This window comes from Ascaphus truei, chromosome 12 (assembly GCF_040206685.1).
Source record: "Ascaphus truei isolate aAscTru1 chromosome 12, aAscTru1.hap1, whole genome shotgun sequence".
Lineage (NCBI taxonomy): Eukaryota > Metazoa > Chordata > Amphibia > Anura > Ascaphidae > Ascaphus > Ascaphus truei.
In genome coordinates, this window is record NC_134494.1 from 7,656,090 (window position 1) to 7,674,506 (window position 18,417).

The window sequence follows — 18,417 nt, forward strand, 5'->3', positions numbered from 1 at the left end:
TTGAGTCTGATCCGGTACAGGTTTATCAAATTGAATTAAAAGAGCTTCTTTCTACAGCACTTATTCAGGATATCATTTCTAAAACAGAGTTTAAATTTTTATTTAATCCTCATCCCCGCACTCCCATATTTTATCATTTGCCTAAGGTGCACAAATCCCTGGTCAATCCCCCTGGCAGGCCCATTGTGTCTGGGGTGGAGTCGATGACATCGAGCCTGTCCCAGTATGTGGATTATCACCTTCAACCTTATGTAGCTCAGCTCAGGTCACATATTAGGGACACGCTCCATGTCATCGAGGCCACCTCAGGCATCAAGTGGAAATCCACCTACTTGTGGGCCACATGTGATGTGGCCTCATTATATACCTGCATTGACCATACTATGGGAATTGAAGCATTAAAATACTGGCTTGACAGGGATTTGTGCATCCCATGGAAACATAAGTCATTTATTCTGGATTGTGTTAGATTTATTTTAAATCACAATTATTTTTTGTTTGAGGAGGTTTATCATTTACAGATCTGTGGAACGGCTATGGGCACGAGGTTCGCTCCCAGCTACGCGAATCTCTTCATGGGATATTGGGAGGAGAGATTTGTGTGGCAAAATGAAGATCTCGGAGCGGGCCTCGTGTACTATGGCCGTTTCATAGATGATATGATTTTCATCTGGGATGGAGAGGAGGCACAATTATTAGATATTCTTAGATCATTGGAAGACAATCCTTTGGGATTGAAATTTACATTCAATGTAGACGCCACCTCCATAGTATTTTTGGATCTGCTACTCACCACAGATGAAAATCTTAATATCATTACATCTACACACTTTAAAGAAGTCTCTGTAAATAATTATGTTCATGCATCCAGCAACCATCATAAACAGTGGCTACACAATATTCATCTGGGGCAGTTTCATAGGATCAGGAGAAACTGCTCCAGAGATATTGATTTTGTCCAGCAGTCTGAACAACTTAGCCTCAAATTTATACAAAAAGGTTATGACAACAGATTAGTTTCTGAGTCTTTTAGGAAAGTCAATTCCCTTGATAGATCCAAAATGCTGCTTACATCAAAGAATAAGCAGGTCACATCTTGATTGAGATATAATTCACCAGTGATCTCGGAGAAAAATGTGAAATCCAGTTTGAGATTCATCACAACTTACAATCAGTCACATAAAGCTATCCAGAAGATAGTGAGTAATCACTGGGGAATTCTTAGATGTGATCCTCATTTAAAAGGCATTCTTCCTGATCGGGCATCGATAGTTTACAGAAAGGCTAGAAACATGAAGAGCATGATAGCACCCACCAAATTAAAATCAGATAAAGTTTCCAAAAAGTTGGTTGAGAATAGCCTTAAAGGTAACCATAAATGTGGACGAGGGAGGTGCATCACCTTTAAACATCTTAGAACAGGAATTAGAGTTCAGTTCCACCCATAGAGACAGTACATATCAGGTTAGGAGCTTCATCAACTGCCGCAGTACTTTTGTGGTGTACTGCATCCAGTGTGGATGCGGGTTACGTTATATTGGACGCACCACAAGGCCTCTCTGCACTCGTTTCCTGGAGCACAGAAGGAGTGTTATAAAGGGATTAATTATGAATGGCATTTCCCGACATTACAAAATTCACCATAACCAGGACCCGAAATGTATGACAATAATTGGCCTGGAATACATTTCTCCCTGTGCTCTAGGAGGCGATCGGTTCAAGATCTTGTGCAGACATTAGACTTATTGGATCCACCAGTTAGGGACACTTACCCCTGGTGGACTCAATGAGTGTCTGGATGCTAGCACTTTAGTCTGATCTCCTGCCGGCTTGGACTCTCGTCGCTCTAACTGTGCAGGTAAGTTAACAGCTCTCTCCTCGGTACTCCTTTTTTTCCCCCCCACTCCCACATCCCCAACAGCTTTCCCTGCTAATTCCCCTCCGTTCCATATATGCACATCACATCCCCCCACCCCTCACCTTCCCACAATCTGGTCCATTTTCCCTTTCCCTCACAATATTTAATTTCATCATCACATCATTCCCCATTCCCGGCTCTTAGAAAAATCACTGAGTGCACATTTAATTATATATCAAATTTATAATACATTTAGACATCATCATCAACACAGTATTTATTGAAAATAATACACATACATATATTAGCATATATGGATTTTCCTAGAACAATACAATATAATATAATTCCAAATTATACACACAAACAGTTTTGGTGTATCTCATGCACCCATCCTATAACTCTTTCTCTCTCCCATTCACATCCCTTAGACTCCCTGTTCCTTGATGGAATAACATATTGTCAACCATTAACATTTTTGTTATGTGTTTATTAGTACAATTCAATGCTTAACTTTAATCTATATGTTTCATAATAGGAATATATTGTTATTCAATTTTTCTTAAATGTAGTAATTGTTTAATCTATCTGGGTATTTTTATTAGAGTTAGATGTATTCGGTCTGTCAGTTAATTTATCCCAATATATGAATTACATTTGTTTTTATTTTATTTATATTTTTTAGAGTGTAATGTAGTTTTAATTATGTAATTTATTGTGTTTTTTTATATGTATTTAGTAATTTAGATCCTCCCATAGTAAGTGATTATCTCCATAGAAAAAGGTTCCATATTTGCCCCTTGTGATGTCAGTCATCTGCAGTATCCATTCAATTGAGCAGCAACCTAAAAGCAAATTAAGGGTTAAACATCCCCCTGCGATCAATCATGAATCACTGGACTGGCTGTATAAAGGGGCAGGACGTTTACCCATGATCCATCAGCCCTTTGAGAAAGTCGCCGATTGGTGACGAAACGCGTCAGGGACACTGAGAAGCGCGATTACGTCACGAAGACGCTGCGCACGCGCATGAGGCCATACCAAGCGCGGGAAGATTACAGCGGCCATTCGGAGTGGAGAGCTGAATTGGAACAGCATACAGACGGTACAACGGCGTCCTTATCCGGTTGGCGGTGATCTGGACCAGCTATCGGGAAGTGACCGTGCCCAGCAGTACCGGATGGTGGTGAATTTATTCACAAACTGCATTTTAAAACTTTTTATCCTGTGAGTGCGATTCCCCCCCCCCCCCCCTTCCATCCCTTCCCCATTTTTATAATAAATCACGCAGTATTATGCTATGGGGCGTGCGCTCTCTCTCTTTTTCTGTTTGTAGATATCCGTGGAGGTGGTTTATCCCTTGTGAGAGCAGCAGAAGATCCCGTGCACATATCCTATACCTCCTATTATGGACTGATTATTGAAGGACTGGTTGGATTTTATATTATAACTTTACAGTTATTTTTCATCACATTTTTTCATTTTTTCACTTTTTTAGCACTTTTTGCACACTTTTTATTTTTTATTTTTCACCCACTTTGATGTATTATTCTATAGTGTTGTATTAAGCATATTTGTTTATTTAGCTTAGTATTTAACAGTTGTATCACACATATACAGCTTGATTTTTAAACACATTTAGGAATCTTACACATTTTTTGTTTACAAGATACTAGCACTACAGTTTATAACACATAGCAATAGAATATCATTTTGGCGCCACAATCTTTGTTTTTTTATATATATATATATATATATATATATATATATATATATATATATATAGTTATATATATATATATATATATATATATATATATATATATATATATATATATATATATATATGCTACTGAGGCTGGAAATTATAAAAAGAAAATATATTGAATAATTAAATACATAGTACAATCACTGTATCAGATCAGGCTGGATATGTACAGGTACAATATAGTGTCCATAATGACATTGCACTTTTTTCTTCTCTTTTCCCTTTTCCATAATGACATGTCATATTACTTGATGAACTGATAATGTTCAATATCCATGAGGAAATATGACATTGATGAGTCTTATTGAACATTTCCTTATATTAGCTCATATAGACTGGGCCCCATTACATCTTCTATTTGGGTTCTCAGCAGCCTGTACTACTTATTATGGGCATAACCCTTATCCAAGATGGCGGCTCTGGCTTCAGTGGCGCTTGTGAGCATGTGCAGTACACAAGCAAGGCTCCTATTGACTGTGACAGCAGGATGTGACGCGTACAGAGGGATTGCCCTGACTGGACATGGCATTGGTAGCACCATGCAGGCTTCTGCGCATGCGTGATCAACACCTAGGTCTGTGATCCCGGCAGCAGATAAGGTGATTACTCGTATTCCATTCCCCTCTTATCATTGTGCCCCCCTCCCTATAACTGTGCAATAAGGGGCACAGGGAGAGAGAGGGGCACAGTGACAGAGAGAGGCATAGTAAAGGGGGAGAGAGAGGCACAGTAAAGGGGGAGAGAGAGGCACAGTGAGGTACAGTGAGGGGGGGGTGAGGTACAGGGGGAGGGGGGGTGAGGTACAGGGGGAGGGGGGAGTGAGGTACAGTAGGGGAGGGGGGAGTGAGGTACAGTGGGGGAGGGGGGAGTGAGGTACAGTGGGGGAGGGGGGAGTGAGGTACAGTGGGGGAGGGGGGAGAGGTACAATGGGGGAGGTACAATGGGGGAGGGGGGAGAGGTACAATGGGGGAGGGGGGAGAGGTACAGTGAGGGGGGAGTGAGGTACAGTGAGGAGGGAGTGAGGTACAGTGGGGGAGGGGGGAGAGAAGGAGAGGCACAGTGAGGGGGAGAAAGGCAGTGGGGGAGAGGAGAGGCACAGTGAGGGGGAGAGAGGCAGTGGGGGAGAGGAGAGGCACAGTGAGGGGGGGAGAGAGGCACAGTGAGGGGGAGAGAGGCACAGTGAGGGGGGAGAGAGGCACATTTAAGGGGGGAGAGGCACAGTGAAGGGGGGAGAGGCACAGTGAAGGGGGAGAGGCACAGTGCGGGGGGGAGAGGCACAGTGAAGGGGGAGAGGCACAGTGCGGGGGGAGAGGCACAGTGAAGGGGGAGAGGCACAGTGCGGGGGGGGAGAGGCAAAGTGTGGGGGGGGAGAGGCACAGTGCGGGGGGGGAGAGAGGCACAGTGCGGGGGGGGGAGAGAGGCACAGTGCGGGGGGGGAGAGAGGCACAGTGCGGGGGGAGAGAGGCACAGTGTGGGGGGGGAGAGAGGCACAGTGTGGGGGGGGGAGAGAGGCACAGTGTGGGGGGGGGAGAGAGGCACAGTGGAGGGGGGGGAGAGAGGCACAGTGGAGGGGGGGAGAGAGGCACAGTGGAGGGGGGGAGAGAGAGGCACAGTGGAGGGGGGGAGAGAGGCACAGTGGAGGGGGGGGAGAGTGGCACAGTGGAGGGGGGGGAGAGTGGCACAGTGGAGGGGGGGGGAGTGGCACAGTGGAGGGGGGGAGAGTGGCACAGTGGAGGGGGGGAGAGTGGCACAGTGGAGGGGGGGAGAGTGGCACAGTGGAGGGGGGGGAGAGTGGCACAGTGGAGGGGGGGGGGGAGAGTGGCACAGTGGAGGGGGGGGGGAGAGTGGCACAGTGGAGGGGGGGGGGAGAGTGGCACAGTGGAGGGGGGGGAGAGTGGCACAGTGGAGGGGGGGGGGAGAGTGGCACAGTGGAGGGGGGGGGAGAGTGGCACAGTGGAGGGGGGGAGAGTGGCACAGTGGAGGGGGGGGAGAGTGGCACAGTGGAGGGGGGGAAAGTGGCACAGTGGAGGGGGGGGAGAGTGGCACAGTGGAGGGGGGGAGAGTGGCACAGTGGAGGGGGGGGGAGAGTGGCACAGTGGAGGGGGGGGAGAGTGGCACAGTGGAGGGGGGGGTAGAGTGGCACAGTGGAGGGGGGGGTAGAGTGGCACAGTGGAGGGGGGGTAGAGTGGCACAGTGGAGGGGGGGGAGAGTGGCACAGTGGAGGGGGGGGAGAGTGGCACAGTGGAGGGGGGGGAGAGTGGCACAGTGGAGGGGGGGGAGAGTGGCACAGTGGAGGGGGGGAGAGTGGCACAGTGGAGGGGGGGAGAGTGGCAAAGTGGAGGGGGGGGGAGAGTGGCACAGTGGAGGGGGGGGAGAGTGGCACAGTGGAGGGGGGGGAGAGTGGCACAGTGGAGGGGGGGAGAGTGGCACAGTGGAGGGCGGGGGGAGAGGCACAGCGCGAGGGTTGGGGAGGAGAGATGCACAGCGCGAGGGTTGGGGAGGAGAGAGGCACAGCGCGAGGGTTGGGGAGGAGAGAGGCACAGCGTGAGGGTTGGGGAGGAGAGAGGCACAGCGCGAGGGTTGGGGAGGAGAGAGGCACAGCGCGAGGGTTGGGGAGGAGAGCAGCACAGTGCGGAGGGTTGGGGAGGAGAGCGGCACAGTGCGGAGGGTTGGGAGTAGGAGAGGCACAGTGCGGAGGGTTGGGGAGGAGAGCGGCACAGTGCGGGGGTTTGGAGTAGGAGAGGCAGAGTGCGAGGGTGGGGATGAGAGAGGCACAGTGCGGAGGGAGGTACAGTGGGGGGTGAGAGGTACAGTGGAGGAGGGAGAAGCACAGGGATGGGAGGAGAGAGGCACAATGGGGGGAAGGGGGGGAGCCAGAGGCACAGTGGGGGGGAGGGGAGAGGCACAGTGCGGGGGGATGAGGAGAGAGACACAGTGTGGGGGGATGAGGAGAGAGACAGTGCGAGGGGGATACGTTTGTCCAGTCTGTGGGAAGCGCAGATATGTGAATAAAGATATAAAAACACAAAATAGTGCAATATGTCTAATACAAATTCCAATAATTTTGCTGAGTGATATACAGACTGCGTACTCACTATCTATCTGTTCTTTTAAGCATTTCAAATTCCAATAGTGGTGACAAACAGCCATTACCTCTTGGTGTGTGGGAACCTTTCAAATGTAAAAGCAAGACAAGCCCCAATAGCGTAGACTGATATAAAATGTATCAAGGTGATAAGTAAAACATATATTCTCTCACATGGTGTCAAACAATAACACATCAATGGTTATCAGGACCGGAATAGACGCCGCCTGGGGTTCTCATCTTACAGCGTTCACCTGCTAGCATCCAGAGGTGTTTAGGTGTTTCCGTATCTCTCCTCCCGGTAAGCTCGCAATTGGCTGGCCTCCGCATCTCCCGGATTGCAGTTTCTTCAGGCACTCAACGCGTTTCACTGGATCGCCCAGTTTCATCAGGAGTCGATCCAGTGAAACGCGTTGAGAGCCTGAAGAAACTGCAGACCGCAGCTGTGAAACATTGAAGATCACGGCGCTGGTGCTTCCAATAATCAACATCCGGGTATTCAATCCGGGAGGTGCGGAGGCGAGCCGATTGCGAGCTTACCGGGAGGAGAGACACGGAAACACCTGTGGATGCTAGCGGGAGGTGAACGCTGTAAGATGAGAACCCCAGGCGGCGTCTATTCCGGTCTCGCTAACCATTGATGTGCCTGTTATTGTTTGACACCATGTGAGTGCATATATGTTCTACTTATCACTCAGCAAAATTATTGGAATTTGTATCAGACATATTGCATTATTTTGTGTTTTTATATCTTTATTCACATATCTGCGCTCCCCACAAACGTATCTTCTGAGGATTGGAGAAGCAATTCTGTGGGGGGTTTAAGCTGCACTTTATATAGTATTGTATATTTACTTACACTTTTTTTTCTCACTGTCTTGCATATAGTTCCTCTTATAATTGAATTACTATTTAAAGCATTCACTATTGGTTTAATGTGCCGATTTAATAACACTATTTTCACTTCACAGTGTGGGGGGAGGGGGGAGAAAGACACAGTGAGGGTAGGGGGGAGAGCCAGAGGCTCAGTGAGGTGGGAGAGCCAGAGGCACTGTGAGGGGAGAGCGTGTGTCACAGTGAGGAGGTTGAGAGTGTCACAGTGAGTTGGGTGGGGGGGGGGGGGGGAACCAGAGGCACAGTGAGGGGTGGGAGAGTGGCAGAGTGAGGAGAGAGAGGCGCAGTGAGGGTAAGAGAGAAAGGCACAGAGGGTAAAAGAGAGGGGCATAGTTAGGGGAGATAGGCACAGTGTGGGGGACACAGACAGGCACAGTGAGGGAGAGAAAAATACACAGCGAGGTGGAGTGAGAGAGGCACAGTCAGGGTAAGTGAGGGGGGGGGGAATTAGAGGCACAGTGAAGGGGGGAGAAAGGGGCGGTGGAGATAGGCACAGTGACAGGAGGTGAGAGAAGGGGAGAGGGGCACAGTGAGGGAGAGAAAAAAATGACTAAGAATGTAGATAAAATATTTGAAAAATTGCACTTATGATTGACTTTATTTTTCTTTTCCTTTCCCTGTGCTGATTATTCTGCTCCATACGAAATATTCCTAATATTTCAATATACTAAGCAACATCACCTTCATTTTTCAGTGTTCTCGTTTGTTAACGGAGGAAGGGAGCACCGTTGATTGAGAAAATCCTAGGGAAAGATTAATGGTATGTTTATCAATTTAAACTTACAACCTTTTATATAAAAAGTTAAAGATAAAACGATTGCAACGGCGCTAACTTGTGACAATGTCCTAAAATATGTGAACTATATGAAACAATATATTTAAGGCTAATTACAGAAAAAATATCTCAGAAAAAAGTGGTTAACTTGAACTGTGATCTATTAGTGAATGAAGTGAAAAATCCACCACCCAGTGCAAAGGTGCTAATAGAAAAGCTACTCAAAACCCTTGTATAGACTGTTCTCTTAGTCTGTTTGATTGCAGAATTCCTCAAAGATTCAGGGGAACGCCAGTGTTCACGTAGTCATATGTAAGAGAATAATAAAAGCAACATAGTATGGTATAGTTTCAACTCTGTGTGACTTTCTTTCAAGTGTAAAGGTAATCCACTCACAATTTTCTTCTCATTAGTAAGGCATTACAGAGACACTCCTCTCTCTGATTAGAGCAATGACACTGGATATCCACAGGTACAGACCCCTTTCACTTCCTCTCCACCATTACACGAATACCCAGGAATAATAAGAAACACCAAATAGCGCAATAACGTCTTAAAATGTATTGGAGATCATCATAAATAAAACATATGGATATGCACTCACATAAGGTCTATAAGTACAGTCATTGTACGAAATCCCGATAAGGTAAGCACAATTCACCGGTACACAATGTGTTGTTCCCCTCCGCGTCTCTGCTCCCATCAACGTCACTTCCGGTTGACACAGGGTTAAGGGCGGAAGTGCTGTAGGGAGGATCTCTGGCTGCCAGGACTTCGCGTCAAAGACTTGCACAGGCTGAATACTGAACAAAGATTCTACGCGTTTCGTCGGTACGACTTCTTCAGGAATCTAAATACCCTATCATTTCTTAGCATATTTATAGGCACAGAATTTGTGAATTAATTAATCACTTAATTGCAGTCCATATGGTAATTAAATAATAAAATTGGTCATTATTACGCATCTACTCATTACATAGTAGTGCTCCAAAGATGTAACATATAATAATATAAAAAATGACAATCAATTTAATAAACATATAAACATTATATATAAAAAAAAATTTAATAGAAAATACACATTACTAATGATCCAATTGGATTAATCTAATAATGACATACATTGCTAAACTAACCTAATAATTTGATCCTAGGGGGAGACAGGAAAAAACAAAATGAGTGGCTTGCAACAATAATGCAAACAATCTATTATAATCCAATGTAGTATAAGAAAGAAAGAGATGCTTATCACAAGAAGGCTCCTATATCAATACTGACATTTAACCCCTCTGGAACCAGCGTTTGAAGTTTGTGAATCCAGTATGTTTCACGCTGGGCCAGAAGAGTTAATCTGTCACCACCTCTCCAGTGAACAGGGACATGTTCAATTCCTTTATATGTTACCAATGTGGGATCTGAATGATGGTAAATACCAAAATATTTAGAAACACAATGGGTTAATAAATTTTTCTTAATGTTTCCCATGTGTTCTAATATACGTACTCTTAGGGGTCGTGACGTTCTCCCCACATATTGGGGACCACAAGGGTACTCCAATATATACACCACATAGGAATATTTACAATTTATATACTGTTTAATTTTGAACATTTCATTCGTTACATTTGATTTGAAGGAAAATTTCTCCACACTTTTTTGGACACAGGCTTTGCATGAAATGCAACCATAAAAACCACTGGGTTTGTTTAACCATGAACTACGGTCAGTTTTTCTTTTCATGGCATTTGGGGCAAGCAGACTTTTCAGATTAGGCGCTTTTTTTTTAAAATTATGCTAGGTTTTTCGGTAATATGACCACTCAATATAGGGTTATTCATAAGTACATGCCAATGTTTGGATATTATTTTTTAATCTGTGCTGACTCTCGATTTAAATTCCGTAATAAAGGACATACCATATTTCATATTGTTGGTTCCATTTTTTCTCTTATTTGTCACAATTTTGGGCTGAATGATATCATCTCTTGGTACCAGATCTAATTTCTGTACAGCTCTACTAATAATATTTACTCCATATTTCCGTTCTCTAAATTTTTCAATTAATATTTCTGATTGTGCCAGATATGTATTTTCATCGGGACAGTTCTGTTTAATATGTCTCAGCTGACCATATGGGATATTATGTATCCAGTTCTTGTCGTGACAACTTGTTTCCAAAATAAAATTGTTTGCATCAACCGGTTTAAAGTGTGTTTTCGTATTTAGTCTCCGTTCTTCTACATATATTACCAAATCAAGAAACACAATTTCTTGGGAACTAGTGACTGAGGTAAATGTAATATTCAGATCATTTTCATTTAACCCAATAAGAAAGGAATCAAGGGATAGTTGGTCTCCCTGCCAGACAATAACCACATCATCATAAAGCGCCGCCAGAGGACCATATTTGCCCCGACCTCATGCTGGGGCCAAATGGAATTATGTTCCCAATAGCCCATAAATAAATTAGCATAGCTAGGGGCAAATCTGGTCCCCCTGGCGGTCCCACACAACTGCAAATAGTTCATATCATTAAAGCTGAAATAATTTTTTTCCAAAATAAATCTAATGGACTTTAAAAGAACGTCTACCTGCTCCGTCAATAAAGCATCACCATTCCTTAAATAAAATTCCACTGCACTACACCCATCATCATGTGATATTGAGGTGTAGAGAGAGGTGACATCAGCAGTGGCCAGTAAGAAATTCTCTTGCCACTCAATGGTATCCAAAACCCGAATTATGTCTGCTGAATCCCTAATATGTGATCTTAGATTTTTAACATATTTCTGTAAGAAATGATCTATGTATTCTGAAAGGTTGCTTGTCAGAGAGTCTATACCAGATATTATTGGTCTTCCTGGTGTGCGGGAAATGCATTTATGCAGTTTGGGGCGGAAATAGAATAATGGAAGTTTGGGATTTTCTTTCATCAGCTATTTAAATTCATTTTTGTTAAGGACCTGAAGTTCTTTCCCCCTTTCTAACAAAGCCTTCAGTTCTCTTTGAAAATCATGTGTGGGATTTTTATCTAATATTTTATAATGTCGTTTTCTCCCAATAATCTATTTGCTTCCTCCATATAATAACTTTTTGTTTAAGATTACCACTCCGCCCCCCCCCCCCCCTTTGTCTGCCTGCTTGATAACAATGTCTTCTCTATTCTGTAATCTTTAAGTACATCTCTTTCCCCTGGAAATGTCAGAATCTCACACCGCACTGAAAAGGAGAAAATTAAGAGAGGGAAACGAGGGAAACGAGGGAGAAGGCACGAAAGAAAACAGTCAATGAGAGTAACAGAAATAACATTTTTAATTTGAGTGATATTGTATTAACTGATTTTGAGAATAATGTGATTAAAAAGGGATTAACATTTGCACCAACAATAGGACCTAATAATTTTAAACTCTTTATAGATGCGAATAAATTCATAAGAAAAATGACATTGAAGAGACATTTTTGGAGTTTGGAATCTGAAAGATTAAATATTGATATGTCAAATTCAATACTATCAATTGTTGGTGGAAATCAGGAGTACATCCATACAAATTTGAAACCTAAGTCTAAGTTTTACCCCAGTCATGAAAAGGGGATTTTTTAAATGTGTATTATCAATTAATCAATAATGATTTTAAAAGTCTTGTGGATACTAGTTCCAAAACAAAGTTCAAAAATAATTTGAGTGAAAGAGATGCACTTAAAGAATTACAGGATAGAGAAGACATTGTTCTCAAGCAGGCAGACAAATGGGGGAGGGGGAGTGGTAATCTTAATTAAAAGTTATTATATGGAGGAAGCAAATAGATTATTGGGAGAAAAGGACACTTATAAAATATTAGATAAAAATCTCACACATGATTTTCAAAGAGAACTGAAGGCTTTGTTAGAAAGGGGGAAAGAACTTCAGGTCCTTAACAAAAATGAATTTAAATAGCTGATGAAAGAAAATCCCAAACTTTCATTATTCTATTTCCTCCCCAAACTGCATAAATGCATTTCCCGCCCACCTGGAAGACCAATACTATCTGGTATAGACTCTCTGACAAGCAACCTTTCAGAATACATAGATCATTTCTTACAGAAATATGTTAAAAATCTAAGATCCCATATTAGGGATTCAGCAGACATAATTCGGGTTTTGGATACCATTGAGTGGCAAGAGAATTTCTTACTGGCCACTGCTAATGTCACCTCTCTCTACACCTCAATATCACATGATGATGGGTGTAGTGCAGTGGAATTTTATTTAAGGAATGGTGATGCTTTATTGACGGAGCAGGTAGACTTTCTTTTAAAGTCCATTAGATTTATTTTGGAAAAAAATTATTTCAGCTTTAATGATATGAACTATTTGCAGTTGTGTGGGACCGCCATGGGGACCAGATTTGCCCCTAGCTATGCTAATTTATTTATGGGCCATTGGGAACATAATTCCATTTGGCCCCAGCATGAGGTCGGGGCAAATCTGGTCCTCTGGCGGCGCTTTATTGATGATGTGGTTATTGTCTGGCAGGGAGACCAACTATCCCTTGATTCCTTTCTTATTGGGTTAAATGAAAATGATCTGAATATTACATTTACCTCAGTCACTAGTTCCCAAGAAATTGTGTTTCTTGATTTGGTAATATATGTAGAAGAACGGAGACTAAATACGAAAACACACTTTAAACCGGTTGATGCAAACAATTTTATTTTGGAAACAAGCTGTCACGATAAGAACTGGATACATAATATCCCATATGATCAGCTGAGACATATTAAACAGAACTGTCCCAATTAAAATACATATCTGGAACAATCAGAAATATTAATTGAAAAATTTAGAGAACGGAAATATGGAGAAAATATTATTAGTAGAGCTGTACAGAAATTAGATCTGGTACCAAGAGGTGATATCATTCAGCCCAAACTTGTGACAAATAAGAGAAAAAATGGAACCAACAATATGAAATATGGTATGTCCTTTATTACGGAATTTAATCGAGAGTCAGCACAGATTAAAAAATAATATCCAAACATTGGCATGTACTTATGAACGACCCTATATTGCATGGTCATATTCCAGAAAAACCTAGCATCATTTTTAAAAAAAGCGCCTAATCTGAAAAGTCTGCTTGCCCCAACTGCCATGAAAAGAAAAACTGACCGTAGTTCATGGTTAAACAAACCCAGTGGTTTTTATGGTTGCATTTCATGCAAGGCCTGTGTCCAAAAAAGTGTGCAGAAATTTTCCTTCAAATCAAATGTAACGAATGAAATGTTCAAAATTAAACAGTTTATAAATTGTAAATATTCCTATGTGGTGTATATATTGGAGTACCCTTGTGGCCTCCAATATGTGGGGAGAACGTCACAACCCCTAAGAGTACGTATATTAGAACACATGGGGAACATTAAGAAAAATTTATTAACCCATTGTGTTTCTAAATATTTTGGTATTTACCATCATTCAGATCCCACATTGGTAACATATAAAGGAATTGAACATGTCCCTGTTCACTGGAGAGGTGGTGACAGATTAACCCTTCTGGCCCAGCGTAAACATACTGGATTCACAAACTTCAAACGCTGGTTCCAGAGGGGTTAAATGTCAGTATTGATATAGGATCCTTCTTGTGATAAGCATCTCTTTCTTTCTTATACTACATTGAATTATAATAGATTGTTTGCATTATTATTGCAAGTCACTCATTTTGTTTTTTTCCTGTCTCCCCCCTAGGATCAAATTATTAGGTTAGTTTAGCAATGTTTGTCATTATTAGATTAATCCAATTGGATCAATAGTAATGTGTATTTTCTTTTAAAAAAATTTTTTATATACAGTATAATGTTTATTAAATTGATTATCATTTTTTATATTATTATATGTTACATCTTTGGAGCACTACTATGTAATGAGTAGATGCATAATAATTACCAATTTTATTATTTAATTACCATATGGACTGCAATTAAGTGATTAATTCACAAATTCTGTGCCTATAACTATGCTAAGAAATGATAGGGCATTTAGATTCCTGAAGAAGTCGTACCGACGAAACGCGTAGAATCTTTGTTCAGTATTCAGCCTGTGCAAGTCTTTGACGCGAATTCCTGTCAGCCGGAGATCCTCCCTACAGCACTTCTGCCCTTAACCCTGTGTCAACCGGAAGTGATGTTGATGGGAGCAGAGACGCGGAGGGGAACAACACATTGTGTACCGGTGAATTATGCTTACCTTATCGGGATTTCGTACAATGACTGTACTTATAGACCTTATGTGAGTGCATATCCATATGTTTTATTTATGATGATCTCCAATACATTTTAAAACGTTATTGCGCTATTTGGTGTTTCTTATTATTCCTGGGTATTTGTGTAATGGTGGAGAGGAAGTGAAAGGGGTCTGTACCTGTGGATATCCAGTGTCATTGCTCTAATCAGAGAGAGGAGTGTCTCTGTAATGCCTTACTAATGAGAAGAAAATTGTGAGTGGATTACCTTTACACTTGAAAGAAAGTCACACAGAGTTGAAACTATACCATACTATGTTGCTTTTATTATTCTCTTACATATGACTACGTGAACACTGGCGCTCCCTGTCAAGATAGAGAGGGTTTGGACCGGGATTAAAGGGGTTACACCCCATTTAGTCACCCTCTACTCTCACCTGGGAAGCAAGGGGTGTAGGGGGAGAAAGGGGGTGGCCCGGTATTAAAGGGGTTGCACCCCATTTGGCCACCCCTGACCGCACCAGGGAGACAAGGGGTTAACTGGACAGAGGTCCAGAAATGTGATTTAACCCTTGTTATGACCTGTAAATGTATTTTCCCCTGTTCCCCTGTTCCATTGTAATGTCTGTGTTAATCAGTGTCTGCATCACACACACACTAGAATCCATCCGTGAGCACAAGGGTTAATAGTCCTTTAATGATTATAGCTCTTTGTGTAGTTTTCCCGCCTTTTCAGGCACCATTTTGCAAGTCCCCATTGGCCGCCATTAGGGCTCAATGCATTCCAATGGAAGATTGTGCTGTTTTAGTCCTGTTTCCTGTAAAGACCAGCAGGTGGCGTCCGAGAGGGAGAGCGGCGGTTTCCCATTGAAAGTCAATGGGCCCATTGACTTCAATGGAGATGCCTCGAGGTAACCTTTCCAAGAAGAAGTTGGCTGCCGTCCAGACCGCAAACCGCAAAGCGGATACAATGTCTAAAAAAGAGTTACAATCACTTGAGTCAAGTTCAAAGTTAATTGTGGGAATAAACAGTTCTAGGGCACCTAGAAATAAAATTCTTTTTGCCCCTAGTCCCGAGGCTTCCCCCCACTCGACCACCACCGGGTCCCCGAATCCTGGACCCCCGCTAAGGGTCGAACCAGATAGAGCGGGTCGCGCCATAGGCTTTGCCGGCGGCGGCAAAAACGGCTCTGAAAAATGACTAAGTGGAAAAAACTGAATTTTGGTATTCCATAGCTCCGGTTCTGGAGGGTCCAGCGGATCAGGGTTTGGGGTATCTGTAGCCACTGCTCCGGCATCGCTGCAGAACCATCCTTGACCCGCTTGGACCAACCCGACGGAGTATGGACCCCCTTGAAGTTCGGGACTTTTCCCATAGACTTCAATGGCAGAAAAGCCCCATTGACTTCAATGGCGGCGATTTACCATTGAAAGTCTATGGCGGAGCTGCCCGTTGTTTTCAATGGGGATTTAGTGAAAAGCTGAGATTTCTTTTTCAGTGGAGATTTTTGTATTAAAATGATTTAATGTGCATTTGTGTAACTCCGGCTCCTTAGGCCGTAGCAAGTCATTTTTTGGACCATATGGTGTCCCAGTTCTGGCAATGCAAACTGGGAAGTTTGGACCTGCTAGACCTAACGGAACCGGATATTTTAATACGTCTATGTTTTATGCTTAATACTGTTTTCTAAGGTATGGATAAATTCCAGAGGCAATTTCTTTGGCCATAATGTAGCAGATGGCCGGAGAGGCGACCGAATGTCTAGGACTTAAGTATTGTTCAAAGAGTTTTGTTACCCTCACTGTTTATCCGAGGCTCAAACCAGAGCAGTCCTTAAGTGTTCCATTTAACACCTTCCAACAAAGGTTTTCCTGCCAGAAAGCCAAATGGGTAGACTGGCTGGCATTCCCTTTGCATATGTGGGGCTACAGAAATGAGACCCCAGAGTTCTACTGCGCCTGTGCCAGCTAGCAGGGGGGCATGTGTTGAAATGTGTTCCCATGTTAAAGATTGGCTGGAGGTAATTGAAAACCAATCACTGGTGCTTAATGTTACAGATAGAGGGACAAAAGGTTTATAAACTGCTGTCCACCCATATATCCTTTGTCTTCGTTTGCTGATATGGTTACCTGATATCACCTGAATGATTTCCTGATTCCTGAGAGTAATGCTACATCTAACTTCTCATTCCCCAACCCCTAAGTAAGTGTACTTCTTGTTTGTTACTGTATTATCTGTTGTGTTCACCTTTATTCTAAGGAATAAATACAATTTATTATATCTTAAGCCTCGTTCAGTTCAAACCCAATTATTTTTGTGTAATATTAATAAGCCTGTGGAAGCTATCGTCACAAGGGGTTAACTGGACTGAGGTCCAGTAATGTGTTTTGCCTTGCTTCAGTATCCAAATGTTTATTCCCCTGTGTAAATGTATTGTGTTATCCTGGTGTTTGCACTCACACATACACTAGGGTTGATGCGGGAGGGAAGGGGTTAATGTTAAAATAGTGATTATAGCCCTTTGTGTAATTTTCCCGCCTTTTCAGGCTCCATTTTGCAGCCGTCCATAGGTCGCCATTGAGCCTTCATGCTTTCTAATGGCAGAAGTAGCGGTTTTGGACCTGTTTTCCAGCGACGACCAGCAGGTGGCGTCCGAGAGGAGGAGCGGCGGTTTCCCATTGTAAGTCAATGGGCTCATTGACTTCAATGGAGATTCCTAAATGCCGGCCTCGAGGAACAGGTTGGCAGCCATCCAAACCGCAGACCGCAAAAGCGGATACAATGTCTTTTGAAAGAGTTTAATCACTACGGTCAAGTTCAACGACAATTGGCGTGGGAATCTTGGGTTCTAGGGCCCTGGGAATAAAGTTCTTTTTGTCCCTAACCCCTAGGAACCCCCACACACGATCCACACCGGGTCCGGGAATGAGGGACCCCCGTAAAGGGTCGAGCGGAGAAGGAGGGTCGCACCATTGAATCTAATGGCGGCGGGCGCCATGCATTGTCAATGGCGGCGCCGGCCATTGATTCCAATGGGGGAAAGCCACATGGCGAAAAATCGACTAAGTGTAAAATGTTGAAATGTGTAAGTCCATATCTCCGGTTCTGGAATGACCAGAGGGATGGGATTTGGGTGGCATATAGCCAAGGTTCCGGCTTTAATGCATGCCCCTTTCCAGCCCCCTCAGACCAACCAGACGGAGTGTGGACGAAGGTAAAGATTTGTGGATTTTCTCATAGACTTCAATGGCGGCGGTTCCTTCATTGAAAGTCTATGGCGGGAAACTTCATTGACTACAACGGCGGAGTTGCTCCATTGAAACCCATGGCGGCGGAGCCCGTTGTTTTCAATGGGGATTTAGTGAAACACTGAGATTTCGTTTTAGCGGAGATTTTTATAATAAAATATGAAACGGCTTATGTGATATTTGTATAACTCCGGTTCCGAAGGTCGTAGTGGGCTGAAACTTGGACCCTATAGTGTACCACTTCCGGCATTAAGGTCTGGAAAGTTTGGACCCGCTGGACCTACCATAACCGGGTATTTTAATATGTGTAGGTATTAAAATGTATATGGGATTTTGGATCTGCTCTGAAAAATGCAGACTCCATCTGCTATGTTAAATAAGGCAGGAACGGCATCCTGAGGAATTAACATAGCCTGGTGATCAATAGCTAACTGTCCTGATTGTTTATGCTAAGGGCAAGAACAAAGGGGCTGAGTGTTTTTAAGTGTCGGTCTTCACACTTACAGGGAAGCCAAAATCTCCTTCAAAGAGATTTTTGCTAGATAGCTCGGCGCCTTGATTGTAAGAGATGGGCTTG

At 43.3% G+C, this 18,417-nt stretch overlaps 1 protein-coding gene across 5 annotated transcripts in view; it reads left to right on the forward strand.

Annotated features, from left to right (window-relative positions):
• The first annotated feature begins 4,129 nt into the window (after positions 1-4,129).
• The window catches only part of LOC142464326 (uncharacterized), a 51,286-nt gene continuing 36,998 nt past the window's right edge, over positions 4,130-18,417 (forward strand). For 2 of the 5 annotated variants that reach the window (XM_075567819.1, XM_075567822.1), the window contains exons 1-2: positions 4,132-4,225; positions 8,300-8,365. The gene's annotated coding sequence lies outside the window, so the exon portion shown is untranslated. Of the gene's footprint in view, positions 4,226-8,299; positions 8,366-16,384; positions 16,795-18,417 lie in introns of those variants that run through there. The other 3 variants (XM_075567820.1, XM_075567824.1, XM_075567821.1) reach the window with 3 other exon arrangements.